The sequence below is a fragment of the Erithacus rubecula genome (assembly GCF_903797595.1).
Source record: "Erithacus rubecula genome assembly, chromosome: 3".
Taxonomy (NCBI): Eukaryota; Metazoa; Chordata; class Aves; order Passeriformes; family Muscicapidae; genus Erithacus; species Erithacus rubecula.
Window position 1 is genome coordinate 101285656 of NC_136689.1, and position 20130 is coordinate 101305785.

Consider the following 20130-nt stretch of genomic DNA (forward strand, 5'->3'; position numbering starts at 1 on the left):
TAACACATCCTGTTCTTCAGACAGGCTGCAGATAAACAAGGTGCTTTGCTTAAACACTGCCTCTCATGAGCAATATGCAGGCAACCTTTGACAGCTGTGAGTTAGCAGCAGAAATTCCCCCACATTTTGATGGGAGGACAACCTTGTCCTCACTAACTTTTTTGCTGTTGTTTTGTTTTAACATTTCCCTCTCTTTCAAGGTGGCCAGTGGAGGGAGTTGGCAGCACATTCCCCCTTTCCTTGAGCTGCCCTTTCAATGCTCCCAGTCCATAACAGAGGCTGTAATATTCAACAACGTTCTGCACAGGCAGCTTTGCTGCCTGAGGCATGAGATCAGGTTTGGTTTGTCTGCAGTAAAGCATATATTTGTGATCCACAACTCACCTCAAAGGCCATAGCCAAACTAGCAGCAGCAGATTCAGGAGCTGTCAGGATTAAATCATTCACAAAGACAAAAGAAACCAGAAACAAGCTTATTGTTTGCCGAAGGAGCAACAAGAAATAAGTAGCTGTTGATTGGAATGTCCTAAGGACTCTGTGTCTGTATCACTACTGGTAAATAAAACAGTGACCAAGTGCTTGCCCCCTTTGCCTACACTTCATTTCCCTTAAACAAGACAGCTTCAGAGAGACGCATCCTCCTCCTGTGCTCCTGTCCATCGCTGCCCTGGACCTGCCACTGCCCTGCCCTCAGCTCTGCAGCCCTCCTGAGCTGTGCCTATGGTGCCACACCTGAGGCATGGTCCAGCTCCTGTGGGGCTGGGAGCCAGTGGGGACCCCTTCCCTAGAGACAAAGAGAGCTGTGGGATGCTCAGCAACCCCTCACATTTCTGGGGCCATCACAAGGAGAACAGCTCAATAATGCAGAGCCCCAGGTGTGGACTGGGGTACAGAATGCTCCATGTTTTCCTGTTCTGCATCCATATTCACAGGAATGGCTGTGCTGTATTTATAAAGTGTGATGACAGCTCTAGCCCGCTGAGAGAGACCCTTAAGGCTTCTCCTTTGCTTTTCCTGTTATCTACACAAAAAGCCATAAAAGAGCTATTTTCTTTCATTTATCACCTGAATATCAGGGGATGAAATATAGTCTGGAAGCCTGTACTTAGATTTGTCAGATGCTCTCACCGAAACTCAGGAATACTCATCCTCACCTTCCTGTGAGCCCCTGTCTTAAAATTAGGAAAAACACCTTCCAGGTTTCTTCACAGAGATTGAGGGAGGAAGGATATTTTTTTATTTTTCTGTACTTGCATTGCCAAGGCTAACTTCAAAGAAAATCCTTTTGTGTGTTTGCAATTTCTTTGGACAGATATATGAAGTCTGACTTGCCTGACTTGCCTTTGAGTTCTGAACAAATTGTTCCCTTTCCATTATGAATATCTTGGGATGTTTGTTTGGTTTCTCCCTGGGTCAAAAATTTAGAAAGTATTATAAAAGGAAAAGCATACTTGTTCAAGGTATCCTTTAATCAATACCACACAAAAACTTGCTTCCCTAAATAATTTAAATAACAGCACCGCAATTCTTAAATACCTTTAGATACTGAATTTAATCAAATGAAATCTAGTTAGCATAGAAAAATACTTCCAAAACAGTCTTTAATGACTGGGGACTTACCAGAACATCTTTGGGAACATACAAATGCAACAAAGCATATTAAGTCAAGAAATGCAGTCTTCGGAGAGCCACCCAAACTCAGAGTTTGTTCAAATATTAACAAATGCTACAAAGTTTTGTCATCTTTAGGAAAAATCAGCCTTCAGGTCCTGCTCTGAGTAACACCCTCATTTCAGTAGGGTGCAGCCACACACACTCAAATCCCACTGAAGTCAACAGCACTCAAATGATACTGGCCTGTGGGTATGTGAGTCAGTGCTTTCCTGAACAGGTGTGAGTTCCATTTGTGTTAAAAAAGCATTGCCTGAGAGAGGGTTTAAATGAACACTGTCAGCTCAGTCAGCAGCCACTGTGAACCAAACTGCAGCATTAGTTTTTAAGAATTCCCCATTCCTGTATACTCCTCATAAATGTTAAAGAAATAAAGAAGTGGTCTTTAACCACGCTGATATAAAGCCTTCACCTTTATATTATACTCTGGAAAATATACTCATGAAACATACCTTTCATCCAAAGCCTCCATTGATTTGTTTTTAAAAATTCTTGGTTCTGTAATTATTTACTTTCCTTGTTACTTTTATGTGTGTGCCCTGTTGAATTCCAGATGTTTGAATCAATACATTTTTATCTTTATCCACTACCACTTGTGTCTGCATGTCAAGGTAACTCGAAACTTGCATTGCTGGTACAGTGGCTAAAATGTTTCTAGCTATCAAACTTATTCAGACATCTTTGAACTGTCCCTATTCAGTAATTAAGTATTATTGTGCTACTTTACAAATGGGAAGTGAAGGCCAAGGATCCTGTTCGATGCACTGAATGTCTCAATGATTTACCCCAGCCTTCAAAGAAAAACAATACAGAGCAGGGACTTGGGGTCCTATTTCTGGCAGGAGTCTAACCTCTTCACATCAACTGCTCAGGGAAGTGAGCAGTGTATCTATATTTAGTCCACACTAATCCCAATTTACCTCACAGCCTCCTAACACTGGGAGACTACATATAGTTTAAGAGTCTGTCACAAAGGTTATCTGAAACCTCATTCACTTTTTCGTAGATAAAGCTCTCCTAGAGATGCGGCTTTGACATAAAGCAGGCAAGAATTCCAGGTATGCTTTCCCAAGTGTGAGTAAAAAATGCTTGGAACTTTGCTACCAGAAGCAAGAAAGGCTTGCAATTGCTTCAGAGTTGCAAATCAGGAGCAATCTCATTACTCATGGTGTCATTATTCTCCTTCCTAGCAGTGGGGTGACAGAGGTGAGTCCAAACACAGACCCATCCCTTTTGCTAGCAGCACTCAAAAATGGATCACAATGCAACTGAACTCTCTTGTGATGCAGTACATACAAAAGTATAAAGCCAACAAGCTATATAGATTGGAAAAATTACAAGAAGGCTGATGTTCTCAAATTATAATGTTTTGTCCAGACTGAGACGTGTCCAGAGCTCCAGAGAATGATGAGCTTCTCTCTTTCGAATAAAAACATCTACATCAAATTCACAGACAGAGAACCCCAAAGTCACCATCATTTCCGAGTGTCTTGATCACAATACAACTTCTTGCTCTGTTCTCCCCTTAAGCCTGAGTATCTATCTGTGTGTGTGTGCATGGACAGATTTGTGTTTGGATATAATGCCCAATTCTGTTCCCTCTAGTCAGCATACATCAAGTAATAATTGCATCAGAACAGTGAGAACAGCCTTGCTCTTTGTGTTTTAGAAATGCTTTTGCTCATGTACTTAGACAGTTGGCCACTTTGCTTCAAGTAATTTCCTGAGGGTCTTTTTTATACCATGAGATTGTTGATCAATGCAGTGACAGTATTGGCCATGCTAAAGCACTTAGCAGGGAGGATCATGGAAAAGTCACTCTCTTCCAACCTATTCAGACAGAAGAAAAACTAAATATAAACTGAACTTTTTAAGGCTCCATAGAATGTTTGTCCAAGTGTGAGGAGAAAATTCAAGACAATTCACCTATCCCTCAAGCACTCCTTAGAGAGTCCTTTTTTCATTAAAATTGAAAAAAAAACCCCAACCTTCTAATAGATATAACCATTAATTACAAATGACAAAACTGTCCTTATAAACTAATAAGAGTGTAAAACATCACATAGGGAATCACAGACTCTCTGCTTTTCTTAGTTTGTTTCCTAGAGATGGCTAGCCATAGGAAATAAATAGAAAAAATTACATTAATATGTTGTTATATTTTACCCACAAGCCTATTTACTCTTATATCTTCTTACTGCAGGAGCTGTAAAATTAAGAAGTTTATGGCTTGTATGAAGCTCAATAAGAATTATGATTCATCTCTAGAACAAATATTTGGGCATTAAAAAAAAAAAAGTATTATTCAAGAAATTATGCCTGCCTTAATATAGATCCTTTTATGAAGAGCACTGTCCCTTCCTCCATCACTGACTGACTCAGCTCACCTTTTTACTCTGAGCAATCAACAGGCCACTCATTCCTTTTCCAGATTTTCCTGGCACATGTAATGTATAGTCTTGTAAGGCTTCTTCACATTGGTTAATTAAATTTTTCTTGGTCCATAGTCTGGCACTGAGACCTGCAGGCATGGACCAGCCCTGTCCATGCTTTTAAACTCTCTGAGTCTTGAGGAGGCCAAACTGCTTTTAGGGAGTTACCAGCTCCTGAATCACTCTGAGTTGGCTGCAAGCTGTTATTTTCTGTGGGTCACAAGTGTGCCATTCGTGGGCTGTTGCAGAAATAACAGTACAGACAACCAGGTGCCTGTGCCTGGGGCCTTCCCTGTCACCACTTAATTTCCTGGCATAGATGTAGCCGTTTGCTCAGTCTAGCATTGCCCAAGTTCATCTTTTCATACCTCTGAAAATCAGAGTTTTCCAACAGCTAACTCTGTACTCTACAGTGCCTCAACCTCTTTGTGTTCCTGCTAACATTCCCTAATTTTCAAAGTTATTACAGATTTTTTTTTTATAAGAAAAACACTGAAAGAGAGACACCACAGCTCACAGACCTGACACCATATTTCCAGTTTACACAGCTTTCTGTCCATGAAGAAAGGGCCATCAGTGCTATACATGGGATTTATTTCCCTGTTGCAGTAATATTGCGTTATCAAAGAATCCCTCCATAAATAAAGACCACATCCTCAAGAAGTCTTAACAACTGTTGTGAGAAAGTTGGAAGAGTAAACATCAAAATAAGATGCCTTATTTAAACCTCTAATAAAGCTGAAAAGCAGTTTTGGAAAGAAAAGAAAAGATTGTGAGAAAGGCATTAGATGACTAAGGGTATCCTTTCCAATGGAAGTGAAATCTCATGCTTTTAATGGAGGAAAAAACTCTTTTAATTAGAAAATGATGGTGACACTCATCATAAATAAAGTGCATGGCTTAGCAAGCAGTTTGTTACTGCTACGTCATCAGATCAATAAAGATTCAAAATTAAAATGTGCTTCAGACTTTTCCAGGACCACAGCAAAAATTTCTAACCTGCTGAGAAAACATATAACTCCTAACTAGGTATATTTGAGATGATTGTATGTAGATAGGTACAGATAAAGATATACAGATATAGGTTATGCAGATATAGATTATATAGATAGATACAGATAAATTATTAGATATAGATATAGATTATATAGATATAGATATAGATATAGATATAGATATAGATATAGATATAGATATAGATATAGATATAGATATAGATATAGATATAGATAGATACCGATATAGATACAGATATAGACATAGATGATATATGTATAAATATATACATAGATGATACAGATATATAGATATATTATATAGACGTGTGTGTATCTGAGGTGCTACATATTTATTCTTCTTTACTTTCTACATGCAACTCTACAAATACTTTTTTTTTTAAATACAGCTCATTCAGTGTTGACCTTCATCATTATTATTCTGGCATTCATAAGAACTCTATTCAGAGTTTTCTTCAGAACACATTTTCCTGTTAATTCACAGTACCTATTGATGCAGGAAGCACTTCATAATTTCTTACTCATTGACTTACTATTTCAGTTAATACATTGTTTAGTAAGCTTAATATTTATAAATTCTAAGGAGTTTCTAGATATAAATGAGTATATTGTAGGTTCTGCACTAAGGAGATAGCATCCTGGGAAAAATATTAATGGGACCCACAGAAAATAACTTTAATGTCTTATGAGTAGACGATTTAAATTTTGAAAGGAAATACAAAAAACTGATGAGTAACATTAAGCCTAACATTAAAAAGCAAGCCTGTCATCAAGCATTATAATGGCGACAGCCTTATCAGAAATGTCAGAAGCTACAACTTTGTCACAAAACTCTATCCCGGTTACAAGTGCTCCAAATTAAAATCTTTTCCACTCTTTCTAACAATTTTGAACTCATATCTCTCTCTTTCATCTGTCATAAAATCACAGAACATTTTTCATCACCTGTGCTCCCTGTCTTGGAGTACTATGTTAGTAGTACACCTAATTTCTTTTGCCACAAATCAGCTTTGCATTTCCATTTGATTTGTTGGCCAGCTTTGAAGATTTATCTGTGTCTCAACAAACGACTATCAAACATCTCTCTCCTCAGTTTACCTTGTTCCTATGTCCAGATCACAAGCACAGATACCCCCTTCTTCTGCTCTTCAGTGTCTCCTGCTCCCTCTTTCCCTCTCATCTCTTATCACATGCTCTTGAAGTTCTCCAGAACTTATGTCTCCTCATTCACACTTATTTTTTTCCCACCTTCCCACTGCAAGGTATGTCCCTCCCTCCTGTTTCTTCTCTCCCTCCTCTCCCCAGCCTGGGCAGCAACCTCCACTCTGAATTCCTTCCCTTCTCCACCCTTTCTCCTTCAGTTTTTTGTCCTGCTACATCCCTAGAAAAAAAAACCAAAAAACCCAAAGCTCTATGCTTCTATACTTTAATTAAATCCCATCTTTTTGAGCTGACATCTTACCACCACCCTCAATTAGTGCTTCAGCCATCTTTTCCTTTCCCCCACTTCCCAGCCATACATTTCTCCTTGCCAAGAGAATTGTCAGGTTTTTCAAAATTCCTTTCCTTCTGCAGAACATGGAGGACATATATTCCACAATATTCTAAGCAGACAAGCATCTTATCTGCTTCTTTCAAGTTTGGCTTTTAATCTCACTGGCACTCTTCCACTCCCTCTTTAGTATCTCTATTTCTCAATTTCCTCAAGATGCTCCACCTCACAATATAAATGTCCTTTTAAAAATAAACCATCTTGGACTCCACTCTCCTATCTACCAACCATCCCACCCACTTTTTTTGTCTGCAAATGTATACTGGAGCTATTCCAATTAAGCTCAGTTATAAGCCTTCTATTTTTTTCCCCCAACTTCTTCCCTTTGCCCTCCAGTAAAGAAGATACATTTCCACCAAAGTACCTCACAAATCATTCCTCCCAAAACCCAGAACTGACACCCCTTTTCACCCTCTCCAATCTTCCTGCAAGATTTTTCTTCTTGTAAAGCTGGTCTCCACGGACTTTGACTCATCTATGTCTTGATTCTCCTCCATTCCCACACTCCAATGTATATTTCAAAGGATTTTTCTCATTCTTCCCTCCAGTTTTCCACAGAAGCCTTCTACACCTGGGCTCTGTCTCTGTTTCTTTTCATGTTGTCTCCAGATAATTCATTTACAGATAATTATGCAAATAATCAGATTCCATGTAATCTCATCTGCAAAATAAATAAATAATGTACCTGCTCCATGTTTCAGCCATCTGCTTAAGAGTGGCACAGTCAGAGTAGGGCTCTTCATCTTTCTCTCTGTCATGTTCCACTTCTTCTGTCACTATGGAAATACCACTATCTTGCCTCTTCTGCAGCTCCTCAGGTCCATGGCCTTGGCGCATGGAGCAGCAGAATTCCCAATTGATTCCTACTCCATCCTTTCACTTTGCAGTTGTACATTATACACTTTTATTCTCATTCACAACGTAAAACACTCCTCCAGGCTCTCACCATCTCCCATCTCAACTAACATCATCTTCTACAAATTTGTCAAATATATCATTGCTACCTATTTCCATTCATAACATTACAGCGAAGAAAAGTTTTCTAGCCTTTTGCTCCAAGCATGTGATTTCACTTTTCACAGCCTTCCCCCTCTTCATTCACACCAAACATCAGCTTCTTGTCTTCATTCTTCACAGCTTGTCTCCACAGTATTTATCATCTTTCATATCCTAAAAGTGACAGTAACATTTAACACACGTTCCCACAGCACACTTGGCAGGAATAGGCATTCAGGACCAAAAGCAGAGGAGAGATGAATTAACATCCTTTGCATGAAGCCAGTGGGATGTGCCTGAGTGCCAACGCAGCCACTTATTCTATTTTTTCTGGAAAGGAAGGGAATTTACTCATCTGTAGCCTGGGGAGCAAAAGAAAGTTTAATTCATGCAGGATAAAGCAGCAGAGGCAACCCTTCTGAATCAGCCCCTCAGAGGGCAGTAGTGAATGGTGAAGACAGCTCAGGAGCAGAGGCAAAGAGCCCCTAGGCTGACTTTTGGCACTTTTCTGTGCCCAGTCATAAAATATCCATCAGAAGAATCCCTAAAAATCTAAAGATGAATATGACTGTTGCTCAAAGACGTGTTGGTAGCAGACAGCTCAGATGCAGAGCTCTGTGGAGGACTATGCCAAACAATCTCCAAATACTTGAACACATCACCTCTGTACAGCTAGCAGGCAATTTTTATCCACATCCAGAGCTGAGTCAATGCCTACAACAGAAAAAGACTTGCAAAAAATATTCTCCAAAGCAGTTAGTATGGGAACCTCCTAGTCTTTCTTTCGAGCTGTCCTCTTATAACTATTCACAACAGGCAGCCACCATGCATGAGGCAGCTGAAAGAAAAAGGCTCTTTACATCCCAACCCATTAGAGCCAAACTGTGCTGTGCACACAGCCTATCCATTCATCCATCATTCCATTCATCCCTCCTTTCTCAGATCAGTGCTGTTCACCTGCCTGGGCTGCAATCTCTGCTGCACATCTGGGGAAACTGGGTCCAGTTTTGAGAGCATCTTTACCTCATCTGAACATGAACCTTTTATACCAACAAATGACAGCATTTGAGATACTTAATCTATAGATGCAGATACAAAAAATTATGAAAGCTAAATACTGTCATTTGACCTTGAACATTTTCTAGCATCAATTCTGAATTGGTTTCCCATTCATGTGCCCATTAATAGCAAATTGTCTAGACATTTGGCTTTAAAAGCCTCATACTCAGAGACAGGCATTTTGTCCAAATAGGGACTGAGCACACCTCGAAGGTTTTCCCTGCTTCAGTTCAAATGGAAATGGTTTTCACTAAATTTATTTCTTTCCACTCTGTATAATATTTCCATATGAAAGAATAGACAAAAACTAGGATTATCCTTATGGTATCCAAAATGCCATGCTTTTCAAGCCACTCTACCCCTGTAAACCCTATTTCCAATCAGACAGTCACATCTGATTGCTTATAAATTCATACTTGTCAAAAATAAATGAATAGACATCCCTGGCTATGCCTTCTCAGGAAGCTGAGGCCCTTTTCCAGCTTCCAAAGGTGCACCCTGCTGACAGGTGCCAAAGCCTGGGGTGCAGCCTGGAGCTCTGGCCAGCTGTGCCCATGAACAAAGTCAGGCTCAGGGCACCAGGGCTCCTGCAGGGTGGATGAGACCAGAGCCTGCCTCCCCATTTCTGCTGGGTGATAAGTGAGAATCCTGCGAACAGTGGGGCTTCATGCCAGCTGAATCCCCCTTCTGCAGCAATATCACACACTCCTGTCCTCTAAAGCCTTGCTGGCTGGGGTTTATTTCTCTCTCCTGCTCTACAGGAGGACCAGGAAGATTTATCAGCAGTTTAAATCAGAGAGGAAAAAGGGCAGGGACAGTGGGCTGTCACTGTCAGACAAGAGCACATCCCCCCATCAGAAACAAAACAGAGATCCCTGCAAAGATCCCTACAGTAATTTAGTCTGAAGGAATATAAAAAGATGCCTCAGGACTCTTCCTATGGCTGCCAGAGTTATGAGGCCCACGTGCTGCCACATCATTAATATGGTGTGTTTAACTAGCACATACATGTTTGCTCTTTCTTTAGAAATAATCCAAACTACATGCATGATAAATCATGTCTTCTTTCAGGCAGCAATTTGTGAGAGTAACATGTTGCAGAAAAAAGTCAAGAACAAGAAAGAGAACAAACTAAATAGGAAACTAAAATAGATACTGAAGAAGGGAAGGAGTTAATGGAAGTTCTTTATAGGGCACAAAACATTAAAAGAAAATTTCAAAATATTAACAGGGCTAGTATTTCTGGAATGCAAAATAGCATTCACATTACACAGCTGGATACCATGTCAGGACTCTATATGCTCTGAAATGTCGTAGAATTTAAGAAGGTCCTTGTTTTGTGTAACTATGGTCCTTTTGGTGGTGTCCCCATTGGGATTTGTGGGGTGATAGTTTCTTATGCAGGGTTGACAAGTTTTCTTAACAAGAAGATTTCCTCTCATCAATGGCAAGATAATGGGAAATGAATATTTCCACGTCCCAGATTCATTAAAGCCTGAATTCTGTACCAAAGAGTTTTGCATAGCTTTCCTCACAGAAGGAGATCATGTTCAAATGGATCAGCAGAGATGTTCCCACTAGCCATCCACACAGTAAAAATGTGGAGATGCTGCAGCATGAGGACCTTAGTTGGCCCTGCCTTCTTGGCTTGATAGAGCCTGAATTCATTTCCTTAAGGGCATGGTTCAAGGTCTGCTGATAATGCCAGTATTTCTCTGAGGAGTTTTAGCAAACAGCCAAGTTATCACTGAGGGTCTGATTGTAGTTTTATTTATCCTTTATATTGGAACTTGCTTTGCATCTTTTTTTCTGCAGCTGCATACATGACCTCAGAGACCTTTTAAAATTAAGAACACCTTATTAATGCAAGTGTGAGCTCCTCATCTGTTTTTCCTGTTTGTGCAGTTCCTAGCAAAGGGTTTTGGGGGGGCTGACTGTGGCTGAGCTCCTAGTTGCTATGGCAATACAAGTAATAAATAAATAGTAAAAATAATACATTGAAATAAAATATTCTGATTTTGTAAGCATGATCTCCAGAATTATAATAACTGTACTTACTTACAATTTATTATTTCTGAGCAATATTTCTGAGTGACTGGGGTGCCCCAAAACACTTGTTAACTATCATGCCTTGTACACACCAGAAAATGGTAATGTGATTCTACCATGTAATGCTGGCAGCATTTTGGAAGTGCTGGTCATTAATTTGCATGTTGCCAGGTGTGCCTGGGAGTAGATGTGTGTGTGTGGACGTGTGAGTGCACGTCAGAGCCAGGCATGTCCAAACCCTTGAGTTTGCACGTACGGAGGACACCAATAACTTCATGGGCTTCTCTTTCTCTGCAATAAATATCGTGACATGCCCACTCTCATTCAGATGAGAACTTTTTACACTTCTCCAGCAGTGCAAAAAGAGCCACAAAATACCTGTGATTTACATTTATACTCACATTAAACAATAATTTTATTGATTAAATAATAGTAGTTAAGCTCATGTGACCAAGATGCAACACGAAGCTGTAGATCAAGAGTTATATTTCAAAGAATTGCAGAATTCATGTTTCTTGAATAATCTCTAGATTATGAGATTCTTCAACATCTTATTCTTTTTCTTTTTTTGAATGTGTGATAACATGCATTTCCTTTGTAGATGGACATGAGTTTTAGAAATCAAAGCCATGCAGAGAAATAGCTGTGTTTCCTCCTGTTTTGCAGGAGAAAATAACAAATATTGGTAGAATCTGAAGTTCATCTGAACCTCAGAACCTGCTGATTTGGTTATTTTTACTGAAACAAAATTATATGTAATCCTATGATAATGATACATTAAGTTCATATGAAGATAAATAGCTATGTTCATATGCATGTGTAATGATCACATACAAACTGCTGCTAGGTGTATTTAGAAAATAAGGAAGTATAAGCCTTCATTATTGCATGACAGGTATATCTTATAACATCCAGTAACTCCACTGGTTATTGAAATTTTTGCCTGTTGACACATTTCTAAAATAGATGAAAAATTAAATGTTAAAAATAGAATGTGTTGCTGGCTTGTGGAGAAGAAAGTTAAATCTACAGTGCTCAGAGATAGTATAAAAACCTGATGATATTGTGCAGATATAAAAGAAGCTCACGTTTCTAAAGACAAACCTTGAAAAACTAAGTTTGATAATTCATTACATCTTCCTTGCAACATATTGCACTACATAAGATGAAGGACCAGCAGTAATATAGACATATGGGAATTGCAGTTGCTTACTACTGCAAGTTTTTTTAGAAGTGGCTTATTATGAAATAGTTATTAGTTACACAAAATGTTTCTGAAGAATTAAAGTACAGCAATAATAATTTCTTTTATTTTTTCATAGCAGGACTCAGCAGGGAAGAAAAGCAAACTAAAAACAAAAAAATCCTACCTTTTCCCAAATCCTCTGGTTACAGAAGACACTCCTCCAACTCACATCTTCTTAACAGCAGCACAGCAGAGAGTAATATGACTTCATATCATAATGAGCATTCTTTGAAAGAAGGCATTACTTGGAAGAGAAGTTAAATTGCAGCCATGGCCAAAGTGGCATTCTGCTCTTTTGAAGACAGCAGGTTATGAAAGATCACTCTGGCTTTGCTGTGGGAAAACAAATGGCCAGAGATGCAACAGGGGAGAGCAGTAGGATGTGACCCCAATTTCTCCTGCTCACAGGTTAATCTGCCTGGTTCTGCACCCTAGAGGGGTGACCCCCCTCAGAGCACACCTGACAGAAAACACCCTGAGCATCCAGTAGGTGAGGTAACATCTGGGTCCTGTCAAACAGCCCAACACTTGTTCCTGTCAGGACATTGGGCAGTCAGGTGGAAATGTCTGCCCACAGAAAATGTCTGCCCACAGAAAACTGATGTATGCTGCCAGGAGAAGGAGACACACCAGTGAACTTCAAACATCTGTACAGCTGGGTGGGAGGTACATGAACACAGTGCTCTCTCAGGCACCGGGCCATCTCTTCCTCCTGATGTCTCCAGCCCTCAATGTCAAACTCTAGGGTATATCTACCACCAATGAACAAAGTAAATTTATTATGACAAGCACAATGATCCAGAATCATCCAGTCTGTGCTTTACCTCAGAACAAAGAGACAAGTTGCTTGTTAGCAACAGTAACCTGATGCACACCTTTAGTGCCAACTTTTGTATTGAAAATCCAAAATCAAGGTGGGAGGAGGGAGGGGCAGGGAAATTAAGGCATACAGTGTGGTAAAAGAGAAGCCTAATACATCTCTTCCATATCTTTATCCTCCTGAAGTTAAAAGACTCAGTGCTGCTGGTTAGAGAGTCAAATTTTGAGATGGTAAGTAGTGGCAAGCTTAGTGTTTAAACCTGTGTCATTTAAACATTTAAGCCTAAAGAGTTAAGTTTTGATAAGATCTGAACAATCTGTTCAGAGTTAGAATAATTAATACAAGCAGGCTCCTGCATCAGCTTTACATAGATAATAACTTGAATTGTGAGGCTAAGCTGGGTTACTCTTAATGTTTCTGAATGAGCATGGCTTACCAAAGTGCCACCCACCCTCCCTCTACACTTTTGGTAAAGGCATTGGGGCCACCCCTTCAGAACTGATCCACCAAGAACATTTCCAGGTTTCCCTGTTGAGACTTCATCAAAGAGAATAGCCTTGTGTTCAATATCATTCTACATCCATGTCCACATTAAAGCACTGTCTGCAACTGCTCACGTGCTGCATTTGCAAGCAGCAGCAGCACGAGAGGGGAGCCTCACTGAGTTGTACTGACCATGAACATTAAGCTGTGCAAAAATTAGGGTTTGTGAAAAAATCTGTTGAAACTTTACCACAACTGGAAAGACAGATTTCCTTCACAGACTCTTCCATGTGCAGAGTGAGGAAAGCAGAGGGCCTGGCTGCTCCTGGGCTGATGGAGGCATACAGGTAACTGTGGGCACTGTGCAAAGGTGTTTGACTTGGAGCCCACAGTCATTACCACAATTACTTCTAGCAGAACTGGAACTCATAACTTTCTCTTCTCTCTACTAAAACTCTTGAGAAAATACTCCTTAAAAACAATCTGATTACTTTCTGCTGGCTTGGAAATATAACAAAACCCCAGCACCCAAACTAACCTCAGTGTATACATCACTTTTGAATCATCTGATATCAATTGCACCCTCTTTTCCATCAATATGAAACACTCACTATAGAATGACACTCTCTGATCACCTTGGCTTTTCCCATGTGGTTGGCAAATGTTACTCAACTAAGTGAAGGATCTGTCAGCACAAGACAATTTGATATGTGTGCATCCCTATCAGAATGGACCTCAGTGCTGAAGCTCAGCTCCTTGACAATACAAACCATTACCTGAAGTTTTCCCTGACCATGTTGTCTATGTGCTGACACCAACAAACTTTGCTGATCAAGTTGAGTCCTCTTCTTATTCTGCAGCACTATTCCCCTTTTTGAGCTGCATGAAGACCTCCTGCTGAATTCATGGACTCCCACTTGCCTTTGCTCATGACCATGATAGGCACTTTTCTGTGAAACCTGCCCTGGTGGCAGCACAGGTAGTATGTTGTGGAAGCATCACCAGCACAGAATTTTTTCATGTCATGGGGGTAAAGAACACAGTCTGTTATTTTTGTCTTTATAAATCCATCTGGACATCTTCAGCTCACTAGATTTTTTTTTTTCTGATTAAGGCAAACAGACTCTAACAAAGTCCTGCTGGCTTATGTCTTTCATTGTGATGCTGAGTATCTTAACTCCAAGTGGTCAGAGAAAGGCAGCAGCATTTCCTGCCCCTTTTGTATTTCTACAGCAATAAGCCTGCATGCAGAAAGTCATTCAAAGCCAGAGGGAATCTGTACTTGAAAGGGTTTCAGGCATGAAATGCAGCAAGCCCTAGCAGCACCTCTCTGTGAGATTCAAAGGAATATGTCATTCTTTGGGTATTGTGTATCTCGACAGGTATTATAGGAGTATCTCTTTTTGTCTTCATGGCTATACTATAGCCTCTGTACAATTGGGTGTGTATATATATGAAAAAGATAAAAGTTTAAAAGGAAAGCAATTCCAGTTTTTGGCCAAGTCTCAGACTGGGTGAAAAAATATGTGATTTCTTCAATGTTTTGCTGCAATCACTACAGGTTGTTGGGCAAGGTGTGGAAACACCTGAAGCTGGTGTTCAAATACGTGGCTTTGCATTATGAAAGCATACTGAAGCACTGGTGGGTTTACTGGTGGTTTAGTTGCCAAAATTCACTCCTAGGTTTCAAACTCGGGCTTTGGAGCTATATGGAAAGCATAACAAAGCTATCACACAGTGCTTTCTCATAGTGCTCCTTCTAAAGGCATTGTTAGAGAAACAGAAGTCAGAATGCTCCTGAGACACAAAAAGCTGTACTGCGTATAAACACAAAGTTTATAAATAGCTTGAAAGTCATGCCAAGAAATTTTAAAAACCCCTAAATTGTGAACAAGGTAGGAAGAATGGAGAGAAAATAGTAATTCAGATAAGATTTTTGTATTTTTTTCATCATCTCCAAGAGCCAGCGTGTATCCTGTTCTGGAATACACAAGTAATGATACTTTGACTGTAGATACTCAGAGGTGTCTTCAGAGGGTGGTTATACATGTGACAATCTAATTTATCAAAACACAAGAATATATAGTGCCTAATTAAACTGGGGTATTCATTGATAAAATAAAGTTAAAAAATAAAAATGGACTTTAAGAGGTAGCCACTAAATCAATGAATGTCCACCTCGTCTGTTAAACACTCATATAAAGGCAGTTTATGAGTAGCAAGTACTTGATTTACTGATAGCCAGATGCTCATTTTGGCAAAGATAGCCCTTCAGCATGCCCAGATTTAGAGACATTTCTTAAACTGTTGATGACCATCAGAAACAGGCTGCTGGGCTAGCCTTTGGCCTGGTCCATATGGAAGCTCTTATGGTCTTGTTAGTAGAGCTGAGAAAGAAAGAAATCAGTTCTTATTTTTCACAATTCAAAGGTGGAAGAACAAAGTTCTCATTTGGTGCCTTCTCAAGGCCTCTGCACACAGCAGTAGCAGAGCCTTTGGACACCCCATGTTCCTGCCTCACACTCCCAGCCTGTCCCTGAACACAGACATCGTATTCATTGCCATTTAAAAACTAATTTTCCACCTGTTGTCTACCTATAGCAGGGGAATCTGACAAACTCCTGGTGGCTTTTGTCTTCACTGTCTGTGCATCCTAATTCCAGGCAGAAGCATTTTGCTGAGGAGTCAGAGGATGCATTATCCCTCTTTTATCAGTACACAACCCCAGTCATAATGTATGCCCACAGGAAGAAACGTTTCCCATGCAGGGAATGACTCAGACTAGGTCAAAGCAGAGATATAAGGAGTGTGGAGAAAAGTGAACAGTAACTGCAGCTTATAAAAGGTAGCATTTGTCTTAACAGAGTGACAGCTGCTCACTGTGAAGTTACAAGGGAGTACTGTGATTTTCTGACTCTGAAGCCCACCCTTTAGGAACCACTGATCTGGAATATGAAAAGACTGCACATGCTGAAAAAGTCTTTTTTAATGAGATGAGGTCAGATTGTGATGAAGTTCACTTAGGTTGAGTGGATAGGCATTTTCCTGTTTTTGGCCCCGTTGACATTAGCACTATAATTATTCATGAAATAAAACTGAATACAAGGCAAATGCAATTGTGGTCCTGTTGTGTACTAATAACTGATGATTAATAGATTTCAATAGATGCAATAATTTCAATGTTTTTATTTTTTCTGAGTGACCACCTCTACTGGGTGATAACAACAGTATAGGGTTGTCCTATATAAGTTGCCTGGTAGGTGCAATGACTATCAGGCATGAAGCTGACTCTCTGTTTATAAGATTAAACAATGACTAAGCTTTAAAAAGCTCATAAACAGTGGGGTAATAAGGCTGTCATTGAAGTATAAGGAATAAAATTAAACTGGTAAAAAACATAACTACATTTTATTATAGCAAGTGAAACACAATCAGAAAACTGTTTCTTTTCAGTCTAATTGTTCTACCTGCCTGCATGCAGCATGCTACACAAAGTCCTGGGCTTAATCACCTCTTAGCTGTGTCATGGCTCTTTCCTGATGCAAAACACAGCAATGCACCAAATCAACTAGAGACACCAGAAATTATTAAACATGCATAAGCTTAAAGACTCAGGCCAGCCTTTCTTAGATTTTGTGCATTCGCTGGCCCAGGAAAAAATATAGCAGAAATCTACAGAAGTTGTTCAAAAGCAGATTAACCATTTAATTTGTATTAGAGATGAGATGTTCGCTGTAATATCCACCAGGCTATGCTGGGGACAGATGCCAAAAGACTGGAGTGGAGCCCATGAAAACCTAACCTAGGTTGCACAAGAAGCGTGCCCTGGGTCTGACACAGAGGAAAAATACTCTTAACCTGGGAACAGCCTGGCTCCAGGACATTTATGGAGAGAATGTGCTGGTCTTCCCTTGTTCTGGCCATGAGTCTGGTTTCAGAGGTGTCTCTCAGAGGAGGAATGAGCTGGATTCCTCAGGCTATGGTGTGCCATAACCTGCACGATACGCTTGGGCTGGCAGGAAACTCATCGGCCCACAGAAAATCTTAGGAGAAAAGAAGGCTGAAGAGAGTGACTGTGTGTGGTTTTATACTGGGAAGATACAAAGAGAGGTTGTGCTGAGTGGGAGAGGTGGGACTGACTTCACTCAGCTTCAGCTTTTTTTTTTCTTGAGACTGGGGAGTGCTGCTTTGCTCAGGTATCATTCGAACAGACCTCACGTTTTTCATTTGTGCTTTTTAATCTCAGCACTCCTGAGACAGAGATGTCCCAAGGTGCTATTTGCAAGGTCATCAGCTAACCTGACTTTAAAAACTCAGATAACTCATTAAATTAAACTCTCTGATTTACTATAAAAGACTAGAGAATCAAGGATACATTTAAAAAGCAAGCAAGAAGAGAAGTGAAAGTGGGAAGAAAGTTTCCCTTTTTTTAAGCACCAAGAACAAGAAAAGCTGAGATGTAAAGGAAGAACTTAGAGCCAGAAGATCCAAATTTCCCCTTGATTCTAAACTTAGCTCAGCCACTGGCCCACCGTGCAGATGAGTCAGTGCACTTCCTTGAACTTAAATCATTCCTCTTACAAAACTTGTTAAAGAAAGACGTCAGTGTAAATTAGATGTTGTGTCTAAGTTTAGCTATGGCCAATACATAAATATCGGAACTTTAATGTGCTCTCGTTCTTGTCTGCTTAAGAAAGATATGTATATACATGCACATATGCATATATATACATAGCAGGGGAGAGAAAGACTTCTTTGTGCTATTTTTACAGTTTCATTTGCATATATTGTTATTTTGCTGGTGACATAAGAGCTCACAGCTGAATGGAAGTTTAACCATTTTCAGAGCAGCCTGATTGCCACAACGCCCAAGCACTCTTCATTCTCTCAAACTGTCAGGAAAGTTTCAATCCCATCCAAGCAGTGGGAGCTGAGAGTATACATTGGGCATATAACATACATGATGGCTGATTTCTTGTGACACTAATCGTCACTCCTGGGGGAAAGGCAGTCATTTATTCATAACTCTACCACTCAAAAGTAACCATTCTTCTCACCATGGAGATAAATGTCAAAACAGAGACCATCCATAGGCTGAGTCTAATCTAATCTGTCCAAAATGAATATATATTTAGATCTGTTGTCAAATCTTGAATAGCAAACCCTTTAGCCTGGGCAACAATTTCCTCAGTCTGCCCTCTACTTCTATAAATATGCATATCAGAATGGATATGTGCTATCAGAGCAACATATTAATCCTGCTAACATGGACATAATATGGTGCTGACCAACCTTTCTGATACGAGCAAAGAGACTTACAGAAATTTGTAACAGAGAGGAAAAAAATACATTAATTTTTGTTAAAATATCTCTATCATTCAATACGCACCTAAAATTAGAAAAACAGGGTCCTACCTGAATGTCTGCAGAAGATGGCAACGGAAAATTACTTCCACATAAAACTGTTAATTCTCATTGTCCCTCTCCTTTCTCCAGTTCACATTTCCATTTTGGAGATGTCAGCTGGGAGGTGTTTATTTATGCTACATCCTTTCCCATCAAATTGTACCTATGTATCCTTTTAAAAATGGTTGTCTCAATTTTCAAGAATGAAAAGGATGACCCCAGAAACTACCGGCCTGTCAGTCTCACTTTGGAACTAGTAAAACCATGGAAAAGGTTATTCTGGAGATAGGGAAAAATACCTGAAGGACAATGCAGTCATCAGTTACAGCCAGCATGGCTTCATGAGGGGAAAGTCCTGCTTGTCCAATCAGATTTCTTCCTATAACAGGGTAACCCAATAAGCTGATCTAGGAAAGCGAGTAGATGTAATCTTTTTGGACCTCAGCAAAGATTTTTGTATTGTCTGACATAGAATCCTTTTGGATAAAATGTTCTGCAGGGCTCCATTACCGGCCCCGTGCCCTTCAACATCTTCATAAATTACTTGGATGCAGGACTGGAAGGAATACTAAGTAAGTTTGCCAAGCCACTAAACTGTGAGGAGTTGTTGACTCCATTGAAGGTAGGGAGGGCCTGCAGAGAGACATCAACAAATTAGAGACACAGGCAGTCACCAACCATGTGAAGTTTAACAAGGGAAAGTGCTGGATTTTGCACCTGGGAGGGGCAGCCCTGGTTGTGTGTATACATGGTGAATGAGAGGCTGGAAAGCAGTGCTGCAGAAAGGGACCTGGGGTCCTGGTCGATGGCCAGTTTATTCTGAGCCAGCAGTGCCCTGGCAGCCAGGAAGGCCAAGCCTGTCCTGGGGTCATCAGGCACAGCATCCTCAGCCAGGCAAGGGAGGGATTGTCCCACTCTGCTCTGCACTGGGGTAGCCTCAACTCGAGTGCTGGGGCAGTTTCAGACACCACAGGATAAAAATAACATTAAACTCCTAGAGAGTGTCCAAAGGAAGGATCCTTCATAAGGATGGTGAAGGATTTGGAGGAAAAGTTATACAGGGAGTAGCTTAGGTCACTTTGCTTGCCCAGCCTGGAAAGGAGGAGATTGAGGGGAGGTCTCACTGTAGTCTTCATCATCATCACAAGGAGAAATGGAGGGGCAATTGATCTCTTTGGTGCCCAGTTTCAGGACACGAGGAAATGTCATGAAGCTGAGCCAGGGGAGATTTAGGCTGGATACCAAGAAAAGGTTTTTACCTAGAGTGGTCAGGCATTTTTACAGGTTCCCCAGGGAAGTGGTCACAGCACCAACACTGAGAGAGTTCAAGAAGTGTATGGAAAATGCTTTCAGGCATTTTGGGGGCATTCTGAACAAGGCCAGGAATTGGACTCAATTAT